This window comes from Vicugna pacos, chromosome 4, assembly GCF_048564905.1.
Source record: "Vicugna pacos chromosome 4, VicPac4, whole genome shotgun sequence".
In the NCBI taxonomy this organism is placed as follows: domain Eukaryota; kingdom Metazoa; phylum Chordata; class Mammalia; order Artiodactyla; family Camelidae; genus Vicugna; species Vicugna pacos.
Window position 1 is genome coordinate 31,606,292 of NC_132990.1, and position 25,710 is coordinate 31,632,001.

Below are 25,710 nucleotides of genomic sequence, written 5' to 3' on the forward strand. Positions count from 1 at the left end.
TATTCAAAAGGCAAGTGTGAGAAGCAGTAGGTGGGGATGGAGGGAACAGCACAGGATGGCACAAAGCAGTGCATACAGTGGCATACAGGGAAGATTCAAGTTGAAGAAGCACAGTGCTGAGGAGGGAGTGAGAGTCAGGATAATCCAGCCACACCTAGTCTTAGATCTTCCACTCTCAAGTCTCCAAAGACCTGGAAACAAATAGTGTGCAGCCACAGTATTTTAGGGTTTTGTGTCATTTCTTTATTAAAAGAGTCTGGAGGCACGTATTCATGCAAGGAAAGATAAGGCAGAGAAAAGAGTAAGGAGAAAAAATTCCCACGAGGCAGACAGCAAGAAATAGAACAAAAACAGTTTTCGCTCTAAATGAAAAATAGTAGGAAAACTGAGTTTTTAAATTTACCCATTTATAGAATATCAATTTCTTATTTTTCACAAATTTATTTTTGAGAGGACTTTTTTTAGGAGATGGCACCTTTCAGTTCTTGTATTTGTCCCTCTTTCTTAAAAACCAATTGTAAATGATTGTGAGTGGATTTGTCTTTGGATAAGCATTAGAACTAGGAAGTACAGTTATCAACTTTTTTGATGAAGTTTTATGGTGGTGGAGGGGAACATGTACTATAAGACTGTTATATATGTCTATTATAGCAATTTATTAATAATTATACAAATCACCCAAAAGAAAGCAAAATGGAATTCTAAGTAGCAACTATTATCATCAACTTTTATTTCTGTTGGCAATAATAATATATCAACCTAATCGTTTATTTTATAGAAATAAAAAAATCTCTCCATGGTTTTTACTTTGCAAAACAACTAAAAATCCAGTAGAATATTGATTTCATTCTTACCTTGTGATCTTGTTTTGATTTCTCCCCTCAAAGGCTGCAGCTCTGTGTTCAGAGAGCTTGCAGGCTCTATTTATTGCTCAAAGTTTGGCAGAGAACCAAACTGCTGCGGAAGGGAGATCTGAGTAGGTGAGATTTTAGCAGGTTTTTAATCGCGTGTAAAGAGCCAATAGTTACAAGCCTGTCATCTAAGATTCATTGCTTTCTGCCTTCTCCACATTTCCATCTTAAAATTAATCCAGCAATTATGGCTTTTATGTTCTGTGTTTTTTTCCTTCCAGCTTATATCAGGATTATCTCATATGCAACCCTCACCCCATCTCCTACTCACAACCCTTCCTCTGCCCTGACACATTACAACCTGGCTCCCTTCAGAGTCGAACTTCGCAACTTCACCTTCAGCGCTTTTCATGTTGAAATTCTTTTGCCGTTTATATTTTTCCTTTTGGCCATTGGCTTATTCATTTACAATCACTAAGAGGTCAGTTTATTCTTCCAAACTCTTTTTTATGTAGGATCAACCTGTATTGCATATCAATAATATGCAGCTCATCTGCAGATAAACGCTCTCAAATACTTTATACATCTCAGTATACCTGATCTGCCTCTCTGCTCTTCATTATTCATCTGTTCTTCCATTCATCCCCAGAATCTCATGGAAGATACTGTTTTTTGTTGCAAAAGCAAATCCTGCACTGTAGATCACAACTCTTCCTACCTTATGAAAAATTTTGCTTCTACATGCCCTCTGTCCCTCTCCTCTGGCATCTATAATACAACCATAGCAAGGAAGGGGTGAAGGGATGCTTTTTTAAAACTTGGGCTGTTTCTGCATTCTAAGATCATACGTCAGACGGAAGACTGCTGTTGTACTTAGAGAGATATTTTGGTGGGACTGTTTGTTATATACATGCAGGCCTAGCAAACCCCCACAACCATCCAACCCACCAGTTTAGAAGGGTGAACTTGAAATGAAGGGGCAGAAGGAAATGTTCTGCAAAATTAAGTAAGAGGAATCTTTGAGTCTTCATCTTGGCATACTGTGGCATAGAGTGTTAGGTTTCTGGAATCCAGGGGAATGTGAAGATGAGATAGCAACAGGTGGCTGACCATGGCTTGGGAAAGATACATCTGTGATAGAGTCCCCTTTGGAAAGAGCAACTGAGGAACTGAGGAATACTAAGATCTGTGATCCAGTTTAAAGCTGTTTCCCATTCTGCGTAGTAATCCCCTTTCATCATTCCCAAATTTGAGCAATTATCTGCGACAAGCCATAGTGTTGTGTTTGTAAGCGAGGAAGGAAGAGGGCTGTGCCTACTCTCAGGATAATGCAGTGAAAGAGTAATTACACTGCAAAGTCAAACTGACACAGGAAGCATCTGGGCCAGTGCTCTTTGCTTCCTTCTGTTTTATAGGCACAAAGCAAGAAGGAAGCCAAGATGATCCATCCTGATTGGAAATTAAGCTGTGTGCAATAAATGGGAGGGAGAGGTAACAGGTAACAACCAAGGGAATATCATCATGCTCCACCCTGGGAATTCTTGGAAATACTGAGATTACAAGAGATGAATAGGTGGCTTTATTATGTACTCTGAACTCTTCGTTGTTACAAAATGTCCTTCTTTATCTGTATATTTAAGAAGTGTCTCTTATAAGCAGTATATTGTTGATTTTTGTTTTGGTTTGCTTTCAACCAGTTTGACTATTATTTGTCTTTGAACAGGACTACTTATTCTATTTACATTTATTGTGATTATTGACATATTTGCATTTATTTCTACTATCTTGCTTTATTTTTCTATATTTTGTCCCCCTGGTTTATGCTTTATTTTCTTTCTTTGTTTGCTTCTTTTGGATTAGTCAGTTTTTTTAATTATGAAAATTTCTCCCAGGAGTCATGCAGTATAATTCTTACTTCAATAGAGTAAGACTACAAAACAAAACAAAAACTGCCAAAACTTCAGCTCTGCTTTTAAGGGACTTTCTAAAAACTTTTTTTAAGCCTCTGCCTCAGGCAACTGCATACTTCTGCAAATGTTTTGAGGAGAAAACTCTTTGTATGTCACGCTCAGTTCTCCTCAGCCCTTTCTTTTCACTGAGTTCTTGATCCTTTAAGCCTCCAACTTTGTCTCTCCAGCCCCACAACACAACCAAAGACTTTGCCGGTGTCTTTGTCTCCTGGCCTTCTGCCCAGCTAGAATCCAGATTCCCTGCCTCCTGGTGTACACATGGGATTGGCAAATGCCCCTGGAAGAAAAGCAGCTGTAGCTTCACCTAATCACATCTTAATTCCTCATCCTCAGTGCTTCAGCACCTTTCTCTTAACTTTAAATGTGTTTTTGCTTGTTTGCTTGTTTTTGGTGCTTTATTTGCCCCTTCTGGTTATTCTTAATGGCAACATTGCCGTAATCTCTTCCATTCCATTGGAAGTGAAAGTCCCTAAGCTGTCTGAGTTGAATACAAATGAAAGCATAGCTCCAGAAGCCAGGAGGACTACCGGTCATTTGGGCTTTATTCAAGTGACCATAGAATTTTTTATCTAAACTGTAAAACTTTTGAGAGTGAAAAGAGTGTCATTAATAATTAGGCTAGAATAACAGGTGAACACTGAGATATGGTCACCCCAGGTTATATGACATGTAGTTCTTTCTCCTTTCCTGTTCCTTCTCAAATACCAAATCTGCCATACCAACTGCCTCCTTTCAAGGCAGATAAAAGCTGGCTGTCTGAAATTTAGCTGACCTACAGACACATACTAGATCTGGCAATATTATTTTGTTCCTAAAAAGAAAGCTAAAACTGAGGGTTTGCTACCAGCATGCTTCCAAAAATGAAGTTGTAAAGAACATACTTCAGGCAGAGGAAGTTGACCCCAAATAGTAGGTCAACTGATATTCAAGTGGAATTGAAGAGCAAAGAGTATAATAAATATAGAAGTAATACTTAACAAATATTGACTATAAATGTTGATAATAATATATTGTAATATTAAGAAAAATAAGCTACAACTAAATACTTGACAAAAGTAGCCCGTCAGTCTGGAGAGGTGATGATAAGAATGGGAGTTCTCTAAGACCATGTATTTGTCCAAAGGGGGATAAAAATATTGCTGAATTTAGGCTCAAATACATTAAGCACACCTATTACATTTTCCAGAAGGATTTTCAAAACAATAGATATCAGGCACATAACTAACTCCAAACTATTGGGGAAGGAAAAATAGAATGAGGAGAAATAGAATGAGGAAAAAATAGTTTTCTATACAGTCGAAATCAAGACTGGAGAGAGAACAAAATTGTCCATACAATACAAATCAAGAAAGAAGAGAGAACAAAACATAGGAAAGGGAAGACAAAGAGAAAAGACAAAAATAGAGTATTTCAACCCAAATATATCAATAATTTCATTACATGAATTAAATGCTCCAGTCAAAGAACAACTGTTTTTAGACTTGAAAAGAAAAGATCCATCTATATGCTGTTTTTAAGAAACATATACAAAATCTATAAATTGAAATTAAAGTATAGAAAAATATATGCTGGCAAATACTAATCAATGGAAAGCTGATATTGCTTCATTCATCTTATACTTTTAGGTAGAAAGTATACCTAAAGATAAAGAAGATTACAAATATGACAGATCATTCAGTTCACTGGGAAAAAAATGTATCTAAACAAACAAAAACATGTTACAGTCTAAAGTACATAAATCGAAAATGAACAAAACTACAGGGAGAAATACACAAATCTATCATTCTAGTGAGAGATTGAATACCTATATCTTAGCAATTATTTGGGGTGACACAATCAAGGAGCTAGGTCAAATGGATATATAAATTGCATTTTATCTAAGGGTGGAGAGCACGTACTCTTTTCAAGCGCACATAGAACATTTACAAAATTAAATTTTTCTTGTCCATTAAGTAAGTTGCAGAACTATTCCCACCAATGTCACTATTAATATCGCAGAATAGTGAATTCTAGGGCTCTGTCCCTTCACAAAAGCAACTAATAAGCTGGCGAAAATTGTTAAAGTCAAGTTTCACATTACTCTTTAATTTAGTAAAAACTTACAACAACCATAGAAGGCTTAATGAAGAAAGAAACTGATGTATTGTAGTAAGAGAGTGCTGTGGCATTTTAAGTTGCCTCTTACCATCCTTCATCCCCCAGATCAATGACAGCCCATGAAGATGACAGCCTGAACCCCTGGTGCAGGTGCTAGTGCAAGAGGGAGCAAGATGGACCTTATTCTCAAAGAATTGTGGTTGTGTGCTCCCTACAGGACTGCTGCAAGTGCTTTCTTTTGTTTTATTTGATCTGAAATATTCCCAGGGCTTGGGTAGCTTCCTGAGAAGTTTTGTCAAAAGCATTTAAAGGTAAAAGTGTTGGCTGCAGCTGCTTCGGACAAGGGATAAAACGGAATAAGCAATAGACAAATAAAAAGGCCTAGAAAGAAGAAGTTGAGAAAGGAGATACATGGGAGAATAATGGTTTTTAAAAGTTCCCATGTATACTGGGGAATCAGGAAGGCAATGCTTATACCCAAGGCTGGATGCATGTTCAAAACAGGCCTGAGAAGACCCTATACTTTCACCTGTGGCTGACCTTCAGGCTCCATGCTAGCATGAAGTGAAGGCTAAGGTAGAGTTATAAATTACTTGGCATCATTGAAGTCATGCCACAACACAGAACCAATCTACAAAAACTGGGAGAGTAATTTTTTTCTTTTTCTTTCTTTCTTCTAATTTTGGCTATTGTTGTTTAAGGAAATCACTGTCATAACACTAGCTGACCACTAAGCTAATGGAACACAGACTTCAGTGGTCACCCGCAACAAAGAATACAGACTGTAGAAAATACTTTAGGAAACTCACAAAGCAGACAACAACAGCCCACAACAAGCTTGGGAATGGGAAGAACTGAATTTCCAGATTTGCTATTTTACAATTTTCAACATGTCCAGTTTTCAGCACAAGTTGTTAGGCATGGAAAAAAACAAAGTATAGCCCATTCACAGGATAAAAAGAAGTTGTCAGGAACCATCCTTGAGGAAAAACAGACATGGGATTTATCATACAAATACTTTAAATTAACTATCTTAAATATATTAAAAGAGAAAAACGAAACTAGGAGAGTGATGTCTCACCAAATAGACTATCAGTAGAGAAAGAAATTATAAAAAGTAACTAAGTAGAAATTCTGCAGTTGAAAAAAAATAACTAAAATGAAAAATTCACTAGAGGAGTTCAATAGCAAATGTGAGTATTAACAAGAATCAGTGATTAGGTCAATTGAGATTGTCCAGTCTGAGAAGCAGACAGAAAAAAGAATGAAGAATAATGAACAGTGATTAAGAAACCTGTGGGACACTATGGAGTATACCATCATATGCATAATGGGAATCTTGAAAGAAGAAAGAGAAAAGGACAGAGAATATTTGAAAAAATAATGGTTAAAAACATAAGTTTGATGAAAGGCATCTCAAGATACTCAGGGAAATTCAAGCAAGATCTCAGATCAACTCAGATATTCACACTGAGACATTATAGCTTAACAGTCAAAAGCTAAAGACAGAGAATTTTGAAAGCAGTTGGAGAGAAGTTTCTTATCATGTAAAAGTATCCTCAGTAAGATTAACAGTTAATTTCTCTTCAGAAACTATGGAGACCAGAAAGCAGTAAGATGATATATCTAAAGTGCCAAAAGAAAAAAACTGTCAACCAAAAATTTCTACATGTGACAAAGTCATCCTTCAAAAATGAAGAGGAAATTAAGACATTCCCAGATATACAAAAACAGATGATCACTAGTAGATCTGCCCTGCAAAAGAAATGCGAAAGTAAGTCCTTTAGTCTGCAATGATAGGAGACTAGACAGTATCTTGAATCCATATGAAAAAAATAAAGAACAATGTTAAAAGGTAGCTACATGAGTAAACATAAAAGCTGATATTGTTATATTTTTTATTTGTAACTCCTCTTTTTTCTATATAATTTAAAAGCAAAATGCCTAAAACAATAATTATATATCTACATAGGTGGGAACACAAGGTAAAAATGTTTAATTTGTGACAAAACTATCATAAAAGAAGAGGATGGAACTATAAAGGAGAAAAGTTTTGTATACTAGTGAAAATAAGTTGATATTAATAATCAAATTTGATTCTTATAAAGTTAAAATTTTATTGTAATCCTCAGGGGTAACCACTAAGAAGAAAACAAAAATACACAGAAAAAGAGGGAATCAAAATGGTGTATTAGAAAAAAATCAATCAAAGAAGAAGGCAGTAATGGAGAAAAAGGAGAACAAAAAAGAAGTAAGACAGAAAACAAACAGCAAAATGGCAGGAGTACTTCCTTATGAGTACTTTATGTAAATTGATTAGATTCTCCATTGCAAAGGCAGAGATTGGCATGGTCCAATTATATTCTGTCTATGAGAGACTCACTGTAGATCTAAGGTCACAAATAGGTTGAAAGTAAAAGGATGGCAAAAGATATTCCATGCAGATAACTAACCAAAAGTTTACTGGTGTGGCTGTGCTCATATCATATGAAATAGACTTTAGGACAAAAAAAATGTTACAGGAGACAAAGGCATTATGTATTGATTAAAGGGTCAATCCATCAAAAAAAATATTAACAGTTATAAACAAATACACATCAAACAACAGAGCCCCAAAATATATGAAGCAAAAACTGACAGAATTTAAGGAAGAAATAGAAAATTCAGTAGTAATAGAGACTTCAGTACCTTACTTTCAATAATGGGTAGAACAACCAGATAGAAGATCAGTAAGGAAATGTAGGGCTTGAACAACACTATAAACCAACTAGCCCTAACAGACAGCTATCGAACACTCCACCCACCAACAGCGGAATACATTTTTTCTCAAGTATACATGGAACATTCTCTAGGAGAGAGACATATTAGGCCACAAAACAAGTTTTAATGAATTTTAAAAGATTTAAATCATCCAAATTTTCTTCTGTGAGAACAATGGAATAAAACTAATAACAGAAGGAAAACTGGAAAATTCAAAAATGTGGGGAAATTAACATACTCTTAAGCAACTAATGGGTCGAAGAAATTACAAGTGAAATTAGAAAATAATTTGAAATGAATGAAAATGAAACATACTCAAACTTATGGGATGCAGAGAAAGCAGTTGTTGGGGAAGAAGAATTTTCCTCCACTCATCTAGGTTCCTTTGGCTGGCCTAATGATCAAATTGACATAAGACAGCTTAACAGGAGAAAAACACACAAATTTCATTTGTATAGAGGCCCCATAGTAATGGGACCTAAGAAGTGACCAAAGCAGGCTGTCAATATACATTTTCAGACAAAGAATCAATTATTTGTGAGGATTTGACAAAACAATGGTTTTTGCTTGGAGTAGCAAAATAATGAAGAAATAACAAATTATGTTTATACAGCTTTCTCAGCCTTGAATTTCCTATCTCCAGTAAAAAGAATGCCTTCCATACTTTCAGCATACAGAGGATACTTTCCCATGGTGTTGCTAAAATATCAGCCCCCGTCCCAAGACAGGGTCTTGGAACTTAGGAAAGAGACAGCTTATTACTTTGCCAGGCAAAGGGGACTCACAGCAGGCTAGTGCCTTCAAAACAGTGAACCCACCCTGGGGATGGGGCAGGGTGATTATATAGCCATAGCTCAAACAATAAACAATCAACAGAATCATTTTCTCAATGATAAGACTTAGAGTGGCGTCATGATGACTACAGATGACTAGTTCTATAGGAGCTAGCAGTTATTTTTTCAATATTTTGATCTCTTCATCTTGTAAGTGCCCAAGGTGTGGTCTTCTTGGTATTTAGTCTATTTTGTAAGGTTACAGTTCTGTGACTGCCTCCCTGGAGAACAACTCAGAAACCAAATATGTTTATTTTGATTACTGAAATAAAGCAGAAACAGTAAAATTAATAGCTTTATTTTAACAACGGGCCTGGAGCTGTGAGTAGCAACCAGTCAGTCAGGTCAGTTGACCATTTTAAGGGCAAGCATAAGAATAAGCAATCTGTTAGCCTAAAAGTGGCCATTTTATTAATCCCCCTTCAATGGGAGCACTGTTTTCGGCTTTCAGAGGAACAAAGGAGAGTCAGAATGTTCTTGTACTGGTTGTTTCTCAGGTTTCTTTAGTTCATAATAATCAATGTGCCACATTGGCATATCTTGGCATAAACGTTGAAAACAATTAAAGACATAAATGAATGGAAAGACATTCAGTTTATGAATCAAGGCTCTTAATGTTAAAAAGGGCATACTCCCCAAATTGATCTACAGGGTTTACACAATCTCTGTCAGAATTCCAGCTAGCTTCTTTGTAGAAATGACAAACTGATTCTAAATTTGTATAGAGTTGTAAGAGACCCAGAATAGTCAAAACAATCTAGAGAAGGAACAACAAAATTGTTGTGTGAGTGAAAGGCTCACACTTCCTTATTTCAAAACTTAGTACAAAGCTACTTAGTACAAAATAGTGTGGTACTGGAATAGAGACAAACAGAACAATGGAATAGAACAGAAAGCCTAGAAATAATCCCTTGCATATATATTCAAATGATTTTTGACAAGGGTGCTGAGGCCATTCAATGGGGAAAGGAATAGTCTTTTTAACAGATTATGTTGGGACATTGGATATTCACATTGAAAAGAATGAAATTGGACTGCTTCCTCACACAATATACAAAATACGTAAAAATGGATCAAAGGCCTAAATATAAGGACTAAAACCATAAAAGTTTTAGAAGAAAATTTAGCAGTAAATCTACGTGCTCTCGTATTTGGCAATAGATTTTTAGATCAGTCCTTGTTTAACATGAGACCGAGACAGGCATTTGTTATAACAATCTGAAGTTGTTGGCTATGCAGCAGCACTCACTGAAAGCTCACCAGAAGCTTCAGGGCAATGGAGCCAAGTGGGGCAGTCTTCAAAGTTAGCCTCTGTGGTTACATAGCAGGTAGAATGGGTCTGAGGGGCACTCAAAAGGCACCCAGCCCAAAGACCAGGAGAGCTCCTGTTGTCGAAAGATCGGCCCCCGTCCCTGACGTGCCAAATAACCCAGTGACAGGGTCTTGGAGCTTAGAAGAAAAGAGGCAATCTTATTGCTTTGCAGGGCAAAGGGGCCTCACAGCAGGCTGGTACCTTCAAAACTGTGAACCTACCTTGGGGATGGGGTGAGGTGGTTATATAGCCAGAGCTCAAATGATAAAGCATAGCAATCAACAGAATCATTTTCTCATCAGAAGACAGAATGGTGTCATGATGCTTCCAGGCGACCAATTCTATAGAGGCCAGCGGTTAGATCTCTTTATCTCCTAAGCACTCAAGGTGTGGTCTTCTTGGTAATTCAGGCTGTTTTCTAAGGTTAAAGTCCTGTGACCTTCTCGCTGGAGATTGACTCAGAAACCAAGCATGATTATAGCTTTCGATTACTGGAATAAAGTAGAAACAGTAAGATCAATAGCTTTAGTTTTAACAATGGGCCTCAAACTGTGAGTAGCAAATGGTCAGTCAGGTCAGTTGACTGTTTTAAGAGCAAGCATAAGAATAAGCAATCTGTTAGCCTAAGTGCAACTATTTTATTAATCCTCCTTCACCCCTTCTTTAGTCTTTTGCCCTTGGCAGTCGTCTCTCGGAAGGACAGGAATATAGCCTGAGTTGGGGCTGGTGGCATGATCCCTGTGCCTCTGGGTGTTCTCCCAGACTGACACCACCTCCTGAAGGAAACCACTGTGTGGCCTCATTTTTCTTTGTATTCTCTATGCCCATGGAAGATGTAATAAAGATGTAGGTGTTGACCCAGTGCACATAGAAACACTTATTTCTTACCCACTTATTTCACAGATCATATACATAATTTTCCTATCCCTCTTCCAACCCAGGTCCTCTGGGATTAGTATATCTGAAAAATTAATTTGAAAAGCCTCTTTCCCCATTGTCAAATATTTTTTAACCAGAACTATGTGCTACTCAAATATTTACTATAAATGCTCCATCTTCAATCTCCAGTTCTTAGAGTTCTTATTCTCTTCTAATTCTCTAGAAGCCAAGACTGTTTAAAGGTCAACATTCCTTCAGTAACAGACAATAGAAGCCAAATACCCTGAGTTCAATAAGGACAGAAAAATCTAAAGTTCAACCCTAAAACTCTGTATCAGTTATCACTTAATCTTTTCCTCAAATTTCCCCTGATTTAAAGCTATTGTTGGGTAATCTGACTCTGTGTAGGATCTCACGGATGAAATTGTGGGAGTAGTAAAATGCAGGGAATCAGTTATGTCCTCCTGACAGAGATTTTAACAAAATGTGATGGTTTCTATGTTCCATTGTTATCGCAGCTGGACATTCCTGCTCCCATTGGTATGGAAATAAAGTGAAATGTTTGGTTTCCACTTCATTTATAAGATGTAAAGCTAATTATATTCAAATATGTATTCTCTGTGCCTAACTTAGGCTCTGGCCCTTAGGAGGGCTCAATAAGTATTTTCCAAATGAATGATTCCCACAGATTGTAGTAGTACAACTAATTACTAAGAGTACTTATTGCTTACTCTGAGTCATGCACTGTGCTATGCACCTTATATGTACTATCTCATAATTTATATAGCATAGCATATTTATATGTACTGTCTTATTTAATTCCACAATAACTCTATGAAGTTAATACTGTTTATCCTCATTTTACTGATTTATAACCAATATTTTGAGATGTTAAGTGACTTTCCCAAGTCAGCCTTTAAAATATATCTAGAATTTGATCATGTGACACCACTTCACTGTTCTTACCTGGTCCAAGTCACCATCTCACCTAGTGTTCTCTACATGTAAATTAGCACAAGGTGGCTTATAGTGTTGTTTAGTGTTGTTTAGATCTTTTATGTCTTCACAAAATTTTTTGTCTTGTTGTTCTATCAGTTGCTGAGAAAGGGGTGTAAAATTTATAACCATACTTTGAAATTGTCTATTTCTTTCTTTAATTCTGTCAATTCTGTCATCATGTATTTAGAGACTGTTATTGCATACATACCCATTCATTATTGTTTTCTCTTAATTTATTATTTTGAAATGCTCCTCTTTTCTCTCACACTATCTTAGTCTTGAAGTGTAGTTTATTTGATATTAAAAGATTTTTAATCTTTTTTTGGTGGGGGGTGGTAATTAGGTTTATTTATTTATTTTTAATGGAGGTACTGGGGATTGAAGCCAGGACCTCGTGCATGCTAGGCGTGAGCTCTACCACTGAGCTATATACCCTCTCCACTAGTCTTTTTCTTCTTACTGTTTATATGATAATGTCTGTTTTATCCATTTACTTTCAACTTATCTGTGTCTTTATATTTAAAGTACATCTCTTTAGACAGCATATAGTTGGATTTTTCTTTTTAATCCATTTTGACAGTCTGACTTTTAATTCAAATCTTTAGTCTTTTAACACCTAATGTCATTATTGATATGATTGGATTCATGTCTATCATTTTACAATTTGTTTCACTTTGACACTTTTTATTTTTTTAATTTCTCTCTTCCCTCTTTCCTACCTTCTTTTGGATTATTTGAATATATCTTAGAATTCTATTTTAATTTACCTACTGACATTTTGGCTATACTTTTTGTGTGTGTTTTTATTGGCTTTTCTAGGGATTACAGTTCACATCCATCATTTATAATAGTCTGCTTTGGGGAGGATATAACTCAGTGGTAGATCACATGCTTAGCATGTATGAGGTCCTGGGTTCAGTCCCCAGTCCCTCCATTCAAAAAAATAATTAAAATAAGTAAATGAACCTAATTACTCCCCCAAAAGAACCATAAAATAGAATTTTTTAAAATGGGGAAATCTTGCAGGTGTATAGGTCCATTTGCTATCCCCTTGTGCTATAGTTGTCATGTGCATTACATCTACATATATTATTGTGAAGGAAAAGCCGGGCTGGGCTAACTCGTAAATCTAAGTTAGTAAGTGTCAGTTTGCTGATTCCCTGCTCATGTTTTTTTTTTTTTTTTTTTTGCTAGCCAGCTGGATTTTCAGAGAGACATATCTCGCCTTGAAATGTTGGTTTGCTGCCTCCCTGCCTCTACTTTTGTGATAATGATGCTGCTAAAGCTGTTCCATGCCTATTGGCCGAATGCCCCAAGTTTGTAATTAACCCTATAAAACCTCATGCACATGTCTTGGAAGTGCTCAGAGCTTTGGAGCAGAAGCCCCTCTGAGCCCACCAGTGTAATAAATCTGGGTACTCCAACCCTCCGAGTGGTGCTTGTTTCTTGGCTGGACTGTCGTTTCTGTAACATTATAAGCCTTGTAATACAATTTTATAATTTTTGCTTCAAGTACTTAAGTGAATTTATAAAAAATTAAGGGGAAAATAGTCTTTTATATTTATATACATAGTTACCGTTTACAAGGATCTTTCATTCCTTCCTGAAGATCTGAATTTCCATTTGGTTTTCTCTTGAGATTGGAAAACTTACTTCAACACTATTGTGCTGCAGATGTGGTAGTGATGAATCCTCTTAGTTTTCTTTTATCTGAGAATCTTACTTTACCTTCATTCATGACAGATATTTTAATTGAATATAAAGTTCTGAGTTAACAGATTTCTCCTGTAGTATTTTAAAGATATCATTTTGCTGTCTTCTGGCCCCCATTGTTTCTTATGAGAAAGCAGCTGTTGTCCTTTGCATTGTTGTTTCCCTGTATTCAATGTGTTATTTTTCTCTGATTGCTTTCAAGTATTTTTCATTTTTATTGACTTGACTGTGATATAAACAGGAGCATTTTTTCCTACTTATTTATCCTTTATAGGCTTCATTAAGCTTCTTAAATTTGTAAATGTATGTCTTATGCAAAATTTGAGGGAATTTTAGCCATTTTTCCCCTCTCAATTAACTCTGTCATCTCCTTTCAGTATCCAGTTACATACATATTCGAACTTTTGATGTTACTCCATAAGCCTCTGTTAAATATTTTTTTTCTCTATATTCTTCGTATTGAATAATTTCTATTGATCTGTTTTCAAATTTATTGCTTCTTTATTCTGTCATTCCATTCTATTCTTAAGCCCATCCAATGAATTTTTACTTCAGTTATTTTGTTTTCCGGTTTGAAAATTTCCAGTTGGGCTTTTTAAAAAGACTCTTTTCTTCTGAAATTTCCTTTTTTTTCATTAATTGTGAGTATATTTCCCTGAATATCACCAAGCGTAGTTTTAATATAAGCTTTAAAATAATTGTCTGCTAATTCCAATATCTGTGTCATCCTAGATTGTTTTCTGTTGATATTTTTTCTTACGAATTTACCATATTTTCCTGATTCTTTGAATGTTGTTTAATTTTGAATTACGTCTTTAATATTGTGAATGATATGCTCTAAAAGCTCTTGAATCTGAATATTCCTCTGATGAATATTGATTTTTAGAAACGTAGTTAACTGTTCCTCTGCAATGGGTGTAGCTCAAATTTTAGTTCAGTTCTTTTGGCCTCACCTGAAACACCTGCGTAGAGTCTTTCCCCAGTATGCATTTTCAAGGGTTGTCCAGAGATTTGGGCAAATTTTATACCCAGAATTTGGGACCTACACTTTCTGGCTTTCTTTTGGGGGGGATTTCCTCTCTGACTTTCCAGTGAATGTGGTGCCCCAAACTCAAACTCTCTTCTCTGATTTTTAAACCAGTAAAACTACGATTTTCTAACACAGCTTTAGCCACCCCACATGGCTAAAAGCCACGCTAGCAAAATGGAAACTTGACCTTTGTTTCCCTCTGCCAAGTGTTGGCTCTTCTCAGTATCTGCCTGCTTCTTTTGTTCACTGTTTGTTCAGGGATTTGTTTTTATATTTTGTTGAGAGTTGATAGTTGTTATCTACAAAAAGAGGATTGATTTGTCAGTTGGCCTTATTGGAAGTGGTTCTTTTCTTTCTTTTATTGCTCTTTTATTAATCTTTTATTGTAAAATAAAATATAGATACAGAAAACAATCCAAAATAAGTATATAGCTTAATGAACCATTGTAAGGTGAGTACACTTGTAACCACCTTCCAGGACAGGAAACAGAATCCTGTCTCTCACCTCAGAAGCCCTTCCATGTATTCCATTCTGTCACAAGCCTGTCACTCCTCCCATAGTTAACAACTACACTGACCTTTGTAGCAGTCATTCTTTTATATTTTTTCTTTTTTTTAATTGACAATCTCTTGTACTTTTTTAGTTTTATCTTCCAAGTGTGAATCTCTAGGTGCCAAGGTTTAGTCATGTTTTAAAGTATTTTTAATGTATTGTTCCCCCTCCCAATTTCTTCATTTTCTTTACAATTGATCTACTGGTGAATCTTGTCTAACCTATAGTATAACCTATGTTTATTCTATAGTGTTTAACCTACAGGGTTTCTTTCCCTTTTCCCACTTTGGCTGTCACTCTTCTGTTTATTGTATAATTTATTAATTGATCTTGTTTGTTCCTCATTGTCCTAATGATGAGTGCAAAGTTTTTTGTATGTTTTGTTCATTATTTTATCCTCAATACCTAGAACAGTGCTTGGTACAGAATAGGCACTCAATAAGTATCTGCTGAATTAATTAATTAACAAGCATAATTTTCATAATTTCTTTCCTCATGCTCTCAATATTGAATATTCAAAGATCCAAAAATTACTTTGAAAACATTAGTATCTCTGTATATTGCTTAAAGAAAATGCCCCTTCTCTGGAAAAAAAAATGACAAATTGTAATTGCCTCTGTTCTTTTTTATAACTCAATGTATTCATTCAATCAACAAATATTTATTGAACACCTCTGAAGTGGCAAGCAGTAGTCTATACACAGATAATGCAGCAGCAAAAAATTGCAGAAAAAGACCCTCACCCTGGAGAGCTTATATTTTAGTCAGGTAAGAAAAAATAGGCAAATAAATAGATATATGATATAATATTAGGTTGTGCTATGAAGAAACATAAAACTGGATAAGAGCACGGAGCATGTCAGGGTCTGCTGTCTTAGTGATCAGGAAAGGCTTCTTTAGGTAAGTAACATTTGAACAAAGATTTGAATAAAATGAGGGGAAAATCTGCCTCTGGGAAAAGAGCTCCAGATAGAGAGAACAGCAGATGTAGAGACCTTGAAGCAATATCAGACTTATCCAAGGAAGAGTAATAAAAGCAGTGTGTCTGAAGGCCAGTGCATGAGAAGAGGGCTAAAAGAGATCAGAGAAGATGCAAGAGACCAGGATATGTAGGACTTTGTAGGCCATGTTAAGGATTATGAGGACTATGAGTTTTATTTTATGTGTGACGAAGATCTATTAGAGAATATTCAGTAGTCAAATGACATTATATGACATGTTTTTTAACAAAATTCTTGCTGCTGTATAGAGAAAAGACATAAAGGGTTGACAAGAGGTTGAAAAATAGTTCAGCTGAGGACAATTGCAATAATCCAGGCAAGTGATGATAATGACTTAGACCAAGGTGTGACAGTACTTTGATTTGAGGTATATTTTGAAGATAAAAGCAGCAAGATTTTCTAAAAATTGTAGGTGAAATGTGAGAGAAAGTGGGGCAGCAATGATAATTCCAAGATTTTGAGTATTCCAAGAGGGAGAAGAGGTGTCAATTACTGAGATACAGAAGAACAGGTGGAAAGCAAGTTGTTGGGTAGATAGAATTAAGAGTTCATGTAGGGCTACCTTAAATGTAAGATATTTGCTAGACATATTCAGTGGAGATGCAAGTATGCTGCTCGATATATAAGTTTGAAGTTTGGCATATAAATGTTTTTTTCATTACTAAATGGAAAACTATGGGACTTGACAAGGGTGTGTCTTAGTCTTCCTAGGCTGGCATAGCAAAATACAGTAGACTGGGTAGTTTAAAAAACAGAAATTTATTTCTGAACATTGAGAAGTCCAAGAGCAAGGTTCTGGCAAGTTATGTCTCATTCTGAAGCCTCTTCTTTTGGCTTGTTAGTTGCTTTCACCTTGCTGTATTCTCACATGACTTCTTTGTGCATGCATGAAGATACAGAAAACACAAGGTCTCTGGTATTTCTTCTTACAAGGGCCCTAATACCATCAGACCATGACCCCACCCTCATGACTTTATCTAACCCTAGTTATCCCTAAGGCCTCATGTCCAAGTGCCATCACACTAGGGTAGAGGGCTTCAACATATAATTTTGGGGGAAATACAAACATTCAGTCCATAATAGAAGGGAATGTAGACTGAGAAAAATAGAGATCTGAAGATCAACCCTGAGGCATTCCAATGTTTAAGGATTGGAAAGAGTTAGAGAATTCAACAACTGAGACAAGAAGGAGTCATAAATGAGGCAAGAGGAAATCCAGGAAAGCGTGATGTCTTGAAAGCTAAATGGAGAACGTGTTTCAAATGTTGTAATTGTGTCAAACTCTGCTAAGAAGTTAAGAAAGAATAGGATTAAGAACTTCCCATTGGTTTTGGCAATCTGGAGATAATGGTTATCTTGACAAGAGCTACCTTAAAGGGAGGATGGAGACTAAAGCCTTCAAAAGAGAACGATAGGTGAAATGCAGAGATCATTAGAAAAAACAACTCTTTTAAAGAGTTTTGCTGAAAAGAAGATGGTAGCTGGGGTGTGGGATGGTGGTGATCTAGACCTAAGGAAGGATATTATGGGAGATATTGCAACAGTTTTTATGTTGATGTGAATTAGAGAGTAGAGAGAGGGACCATGATGATGCAGGTGAGAGAAAGGGTAATCACAACGTCAGAGTCTCTGAGCAGGCTCAAAGTTATAGAAGCTAATGCACGCATGGAGGATTTAAACTTATATCCATTATTCTTTTAAAAGGTAGACAGAATATATGGCACAGATGAAAAGTAAGCTGGCATATTTGGGTATGAAAAGGTATAAAAGTTCTCATCCACTTGCTTCTGTTTTTTCAAGTACTTCAAAGTCCTTTATAAGCATCAATTGTTTCTCTTCTCAAGCTTTTTGTTTCTTAATGAGAAAGTCTCTTTTTTTAGTATAGAAATTTCTGTCATCTTAATCATCATTTTTGTTGACATTCTCTAGATCTCCATTAGCTCCATTATGCCTTTAAAAATTTAGTGTCTAGGCTTCTGGAATGGTAGTGTGAAACCTTCCCCAGTGGAATAAATATAACTGGTGAAAATTACTATATTCTTAAAAATTAAAGCCTCTGGAAAGTGCCTAAGGGCATAGTGCAAATAAAGAAAAATGTATTCAAGAAAATCTAGATCTTGATGAGAACACTGAGAGTCTGTGGAGCTTGAGCCATGATCTGCCCCATCCTCCTCCTGACCCCACCTCACAGCTCAGCATAATGGAAGCTCACACCAGGTAGATGTGGATAAGAAAACAGGCTCCCTCTCCCTCCATTTCCCTGGGCTTTGGTATTTCCCTGAGAGGGGTGTGTTGCCAGGGTTCTTCATCCTTTTTAGCTTTGTTTTGCAGGAACCAAATTCCAGGAGAGTGTGGCCAAGAAGTTGGAGTCTCCTTTGCTCCACCTAGCCTCCCATTCATAGGCATGGCAGGCTGACAATACTAGGGCCCTGAATACCCTCACCACAGCTCACTTGTAGAGTGGAGGGTTCCAAATTTGGAGGGGCAAACTGTTAAGACCAGAAGCTGCCACCAGTACTCAGCACTCTGCTCATAAAGCCAAAATGTTACTCTAAGAGAAGTGGGCCACTGTTTCTGCCCCCAGCTCTGGAGCAGAGGTGCAGAGATTTTGTCCAGAGGAAGAGGCAGGCCATAATAAAAGAGTTCCAAAGTTCTTCCCAAGAGAACTGACTCTATCTGGAAAAGAGAATGGAGAAGTTCAACCCTAAGAGCGCTCTTGAAAACAATGGAGATTTTGATGGTAAGCATTAAAAGGAAGAAAATAATTCTATGAAAACAACAACTAAACTGTAGGCCAAGTTGTCTACTAGATAGAACCAGGAAAAGAGACAGCTAATAAGAGCCTTTCTGGTGTTAGAACAAGCCTCATAGAAGGGACTCAAAGAATACTTCTGCTAAGAGTTCTGAATTTAACTGGATCAGACTGTGGAGCAAGTTACGCACCAGGGCATTGTCGAAAACAATGGAGTAATCAACTTGCAAGTAATTAAACCTAATAGCTGAGTGTAATATCAAATAATACAGCTTAACAGAGAGGACAGAAAAAGAGAGAGAGGGTCCTGCTAAAATTACTGTCATCCCCGGGAGACTATGCACATGCCCAAGGCTGGGCCTTCTCAGGAGCAATATCAAAGATTTCATTAAAATAGTCCAGCCACATCATTAAATAAATAAACAACAATAATAACAAGCTCAGGGAGGGGGTCAGTATGCAGAATTACTGCAATGTATCATCTAAAATTTCCAGTTTTCAACAACAAAAACAGTGGAGATATGCAAAGGAACAGGAAAATGTGATATATAGGAAAAATAGCAGGTAATAAAAACTTCCTGTGAGAGAACCCAAATGGACTTGGAAGAAAAATACTTCAATAAAGGTATCATCAAAGAGGTAAAAGGAATCATGCTTTAAAAAGTTAACAAGGTGCAATGATGATGTACAGTTGGCCCAGATGGCACTGTACGGTGCCTGTCCTTCTCCTAGAGCTACTGTACCTGGTCACAGTGACCCTGCAGGGAGTCGCCAGCCAGTGCTCTCCCTGAGAGAGGCTGAGCTTTCCTGATTGATAGTTTAAAAAAAATTCTAATGCCTGCAGGCCCTGAGAATGTGAATAACTGTGATTATCCTCCAGCCAATCCTTAAAGACTCCGGCCACAGCCATTCCAGAAGACAAGGAAAGATAGCACAGATATAGGAAACCTGGTTGGTTACATTTCTGCTTTCAAATATATGTCTGACCTAGGAGCAGGTCCCTTCTCTTCTGGCCTCATCCAAAAGTAAGACTGATGGTGAAGATCTTTGAAGCATCATCCAATATTAGTATCCTATATTTCTATTCAAGCCTAAGCACCTTTAGTCCCTAATACTCCTCATGAGTTCCCTGTGATGATCTCTTAGTCATTTTTATTTATCTTTTTTGGATTTACTTCAAATACTTCACTCTAGAGAGCTAGTGCTCCAAAGGGCTAATGGGGGCCCTGTGTGAAAAGGCATATTTCTCTGTTAAGATCCACGATGACTCATACTAAATGATAAGAAATGTGAAGTTTCTATACAGATAGGTGAAAAATAATTGGTTCCATTTTCCAAATGAGATTTAAAAAATATCCATAGTAGGATTAGCAGCCAATTTTGCTCTGCCAGATGATTGTATAATTCCCATGCTTATGTGAGAACATCATTTTTCTGAATACAGGCCTGTATTTATGACTTGAATTAGGTTGTTATAAAGTGAGGGTTTAGATTTCATATTTCTCTTCTGAAAACATCTTTTCTGGAAATCTCACTTAACATTTCCTGTCAGCAACTACTTAGTTTTCCCTCCATTTCTGACTTCCTTTTATAGTCCATTTCTGTTGTAACTTAGTTGTTGAGATAAGCTTGTCTAAAGCAAAAATTTCTGGATTGTCTCTATGTTCATGTACCCAAACCATGCTTAGGTGAGTGCCAAGAGATAGACAGGAAACTAAAATTTATTGAGTGCCTTCTAAGCGTCAAGTACATAAATTATATCATTTAATCTATATACTGTCCCTATGAGGAATTGCATCATCTCCATTTTCCAGGTAAGGAAACTGAGGTATGTTTAAGTTAAGTTACTTGCCCAAGATGACACCTGGGGAGCCAGGTTTAAACACAGGTTTGTCTGACTGCACTACACCTTGCTGATTCTATTCATGTGTCAACATTCCCACCAAAACATTAATATTAGGTCATTCATCAGTCAATGCCCAGTCAGAAAAGCTGAATTAATCTAGGCATTTCAAATAGAATAAAACCCAAAGGGGCCAAAGTGGGTAAGTGAAAATCTCAAAGCTCACAGGAGTTGTATTACTGGAGCTGTTGATACTATTGAAGCAGCTGCTCAGCTTTTAAAAAGCTGAGAATTTGCACTTTTACTAAAGCTGCAAGCATTTAGGGGCCCACAGTCCCATTAATCCTACTGGACTCCTTGCCAGAACTTCTGGAGCTTATGGTTGCCTGTTGCCACTGATAGATCCAAAGGCAGAAAATGGAAAAGATGTCTTCTCCCTTCCTCTTGCCTAGTCTTTCCCTAGGACCTGCCTTTGGTGGAATCTCACTGGAAACTACCTGGCAAGGAAACCTAGAAAATCTAATTTGTAGATCTCCAGCAACATAGAGCACGCTGAAGGGCAGAGAGGAAAATGAAAATCAGCTTTCCCAAGGAGTGATATCATAGTACTGATTCCCATTATCTGCTTAGTTTTAGAGGCCTCTTTTTCTTATAAACTGTCGTGATTCAGTGCCATCCCTGAGCAACTGGATTCCCATCTCTTATGTACTTAAGCAGAAAGTGGATTCATTGGAAGGATAATGGGTAACTAACAGAATTGAAGGGAAACCTGGAAAATCTGGTTTAGGAAACAACTGGATCTGGGAAACAGGAACTGATGGGGATAGGGTGAGGGTAGGGGCTCTGCAAGGCACTCCTGCTTGGAGAAATTCACTCTATCCATTTTTTCATTTTTAAATCTCTACTGAAGATTCAAAGTTTAAGGAAAGAGAATTAAGTTGGTCAATCTAGAAAGGATAGCAACTTCATTGGGAAAGGCAATTTCCCCAAAGTAAAATAGGGAGCTATCAAAGATATGGACATGGTTTTTGGGCAGAATATAAACCAAACAAACATAGAGACAAATGAAACCAGCTACCCTTGCAATCCCCATTACCAGGTATTTACTCTAGTGTTCTCTCTCCATCCTGAGTTCATTATAGTTTCCTCTGGGATAATGGTATTCGTTCCACTCCCTGAGAATTGCCCATCTCTAAATTAATTTTTTTCCTTAGGAATTAAAACAGAAGTTTTAATGAACTTTCACCTCTCTTCTTTGACTTGATGAGCCTTTCTGGATATCCTGTTCATCCAGGACAGTGTCCAAGTAACCCTCCTATCCTCACTGTCCCTTCGAACTTACCTGAGAAGTGAATAAAAAGCCATGACATTCTCTTCCCACCCTGTCTACTCCTTCTTTCCTTTCTTTCTTCCTCCCAGGGAACATTTTCTGTGCTCACTCCATTCTTCTGTCTGTTTAACCTGCATAATAAATATGACTGCTGTTTATTGGGTATGTACTGTGTACTTGGGGCTTTATACATATTATTTCATTTAATTGACACCAGAACTCCAGTGAAATTCTCATTATATAGGTAAAATTAAGGCTCAGAGAGCTTAAGTGACTGATCCAAGGTCACATACCTGGTTAGTAGTGAAGCTCATATTTGAGCCCAAGTCTGCCTAATTCCAAAACTTGTGTTCTTTTCATAGAGCTGTGGGATCTGTGCAGCCTTTCATATGAGGGCATAGGAGATGGAAGAGAGATCAGAAAATCTATTCAGGCATCTTGCCAGGTCATTGTTTCAAAAGAATATTTTAGGCAAAACTAAAGGATTTTTTTTCCTGCCTCAGGTTTATTTGTACAAACAGCACAGGTAGACATGAGCCCCATGCAGACAGCAGCCCAGGGGTCACACTAGTCCTTATTTCCTCACATCAGTAGATGAAAGCCTCTACTCTAGAGCCTTTGTGGGGGCCTGGGGGCCTTTGGGAGCCTGAGCTGCAGCTGCAGCTGAAGCTGCGGCCTTGGTCCGAGCCTTGTCCTTGGTCTTTGGCCGACAGAGCCTGAGACCCTTGGTGATGCAAGCATGAGCACGTTTCCCGAGCTTGGGGTGAACAATGTAGGCAAGTCGACTGAGCTTGCGGCTATTGCCCTTTGGAATCTTGGGCTTAACCTCCTTGGGCTTTACAAGAACCTTGATAGCCTCAGCACGTGCACTCATGGCTTTGACGTTGTTGTCCTGCATCTTCTTCAGGCCCTTCTTGTTGTGCTTCTTGGCAAAGCGCATGTTCCTCAGGGAATTGGGGTCTACCCCCTTAAGAGATTCGTATTGTTGTGAACGGGGTTTTTTGATGCCGTTTCTGTGCCATTTTTGGGACTAGTTGTGTGTGGTTTGGTTCTTCGATTTGGCCATGCCTGCACCGGAGCCGGGAGATCCCGAATCGCCTGGGACCAGAAGAGAAAGAGCAAGGATGTTTTAATGTAAACATAGTGAAAATCAGAAAATCCCCATCTTTATCAGATTGATTTAATTTAATACTTTCAGAATGAAGTACACACAGTGACTTCTGTATTTCTGGATACTTAGGAATTTAGCCTTCTGCTTGGTTCAGCTTGCAAATAGAAAATGAAAAAAGAAAATTAAAAAGTTTCAAGAAATTATTGTGCAGTTTTACTCAGAAGTATGATGTTTCCTCCTTGAGAAAGGGGCTTAGTCAGGTTTGGTTTCCAGGTGGTACCCTTTGCTGTTTAGAAGACATAATTTGTGATCCAAAAGAAATAATCATTTACACAATTGATGTAAATTTACAGAACACATTATTCCAAGAAGTGTATTACCTGCTATTGTGATGACAGCTGCTTTCATTTAGGAACAGCTTTGCCATTAACCATGTGCTTTAATCAACTCTTTAGATTCTTAACAGTTCTGGGGGATAAAGAGTTTGGAGGAAAGGTATGCACATTTACTAAGTATCCACAAAGTTCCAAGCTCTGTCACAAGCACTTTAATTTATCTCATTTGATACAGAATGTTATGAGGTAATGCTATTATTATCCCTGTTTTCAGATACAGAAAAACTCTTAATAGTTGAATTCTTCCTTTTTTTTTATTTGAACTTTAAATTTTGGCTTTTCTTTGCTCTTTGGAGAGGACCAAAATACAGGGAGGTCAGGATTGGGTGATTCCATGGAAAGGTAACAGAAGAGGAGGCTTGATTGGGTCCATCATCCTCCAGCTCCCTCAGAAGGAGGAGCAGGGAGACGGTTTGGAGGTAAGGGGGCAGGGAGGGTACTGTGGAGGCCAGAGGAGAGTAGGAATGATGGGGCTCATTCTAAATCTGGTTCTCCATTACTCTCTGCTATCTCTATTTTATTCAGTAAATTTAAGAAACGTTTAGATAGAGTCATAGAGAAATATATCACTAGAGAATTATCTAGAAAATCCCAAGAATTCAACTTTAAGAAGAAACCACTGGAGGTCTTAGTCTCATGCTATACATTCTCCCAGGGCCATTTTATCCATGTCCGTAGCTACAGTTACACTTTATAAATCAACAACTCTCAAATCTGTGTCACAGTCCAGACCTCTCTCCTAAATTCCTCTTCGCATATCTGATTCTCTTCCTGCACATCGAATTTGGATGACCCACAGGCCCCAAATGGAAATATCTCTCTGCTGCTCTGCTCCTGCTTCTTGTTTCATGTTCCAGTGAATGGCAGCACCATCCACTCAGTTTCTCAAGTAAGAAAACTAGGCAGCTTCCTTGACATCTTGTTTTCCCTCACTGCTCTCCATCCACCCAACCCTGAATCTAATCAATCACCAAACCTATCAACTCTATCTCCCAAATATCTCGACTCCATATGCTTCTCTCTGTCAGGAGCTCCACTGAGCTGGAAAGCTGAGCTGTCAGGTATTGGAGCAGCTGATTAATAATGAAACAAAATGGAAGTAACAATCAAGTCTTTGATCACTTAAATGCAGTAGTACAAGGAAGAAAGTAAAAGCAGACAGTGTCGACTCCCTCCTTTCTGTTTTCTGCCATGGAATGGTGAGTGGGTGGAGTTGACACTGTTGAGGGAGTCCCAGACCAAAGGCTCCTACAATTTTATGAACTATGGGGCCAAAAGGGGAGGAAGAGGGAGAAGGGCTAGGAGTGAAAAGTACTGAGTACTGTGTCAGAGTGGGAAAAGTGTCTTCCAGCTTCCCTGATAAGGAGACCTCCAAATGGAGATGCCTGGACTAGGAATGCAGATCTATGTAAGAGAATGGCTGCAAATTCCTTTAGAAACTGCAGTGCATTCACTGCCTACCACGTCTAGTGTGGGAAGGAAGCTTTTCCCTATGAGGCCTGCCCAGTAAAGCCTTTGTAATTGCCTATTGTAGGACCTGAAAAGTCCTAAGTAGGATTTTGGCGAGAAGCACGACTCCTCACTCCCAATCTGTAGTTCTGCAACCTTAGCCCAAGCCATCGTCCTCTCTTACCTCCAGGACACCTTCTTTACTGGTCTCCTTGAAGCCAGTCTTGCCATCCTCTTATCTGTTTTCCATAAAGCTGCCAAAGGGATCTTCATAAAACAGAAATATGATCTAATAATTCCTACATTACTCAGGTTCCCAAAAGGAAATAGACTTTAATTGAGATGGTTCAAATGAAAAGCTTTGATAAAAGGGCTGCTTACTGAGGTGTAGGCAGGATTAAGGAGACTAGAAACAGGGCAAGTCATACATACCCATCTTTAAGGCCTGAAGGAGCAAAAAATAGTTACTCAGTGAAAACTAGAGCCACAAAGAGTCTGCCTGGCAGGACCTGTGGTCCAGGAGAGATATACCCAGTGTCAGAGATACATTACTGAAGCAAGAGGGCACAGGGCATAGACAACTCACTGGCCGAACTGAACCAGAAGCCAACAGGACAAAGAAACTAGCTGATGGACCATGTGGGGATCAGGTTTCCAGGGCAGGAACAAGGCAAAGAGTGGATCTGCAGGTGAGGGAAACAGAGAAGAACCAACACAACTCGTCTTTTTAAAAGTCACCACTGTCTTCACAGTGCATATAAAGTCCAAAATCCTTGATATGGCTTCCAGATCCTTCTTCACCAGTTTTATCACATACTTCACTCTCCTCCTG

At 37.7% G+C, this 25,710-nt stretch overlaps 1 protein-coding gene and 1 pseudogene across 3 annotated transcripts in view; both read right to left on the bottom strand.

The window, feature by feature from the left end:
* The window catches only part of IL33 (interleukin 33), a 32,575-nt gene extending 31,603 nt beyond the window's left edge, over positions 1–972 (bottom strand). For 2 of the 3 annotated variants that reach the window (XM_072959474.1, XM_006208154.4), the window contains exon 1: positions 855–898. The gene's annotated coding sequence lies outside the window, so the exon portion shown is untranslated. Of the gene's footprint in view, positions 1–854 lie in introns of all 3 variants that reach the window. The other variant, XM_072959475.1, reaches the window with a different exon arrangement.
* Positions 973–22,527: 21,555 nt separating this feature from the next.
* On the bottom strand, positions 22,528–22,989 carry LOC116280195 (large ribosomal subunit protein eL29 pseudogene; annotated as a pseudogene).
* Between the last annotated feature and the right edge of the window lie 2,721 nt (positions 22,990–25,710).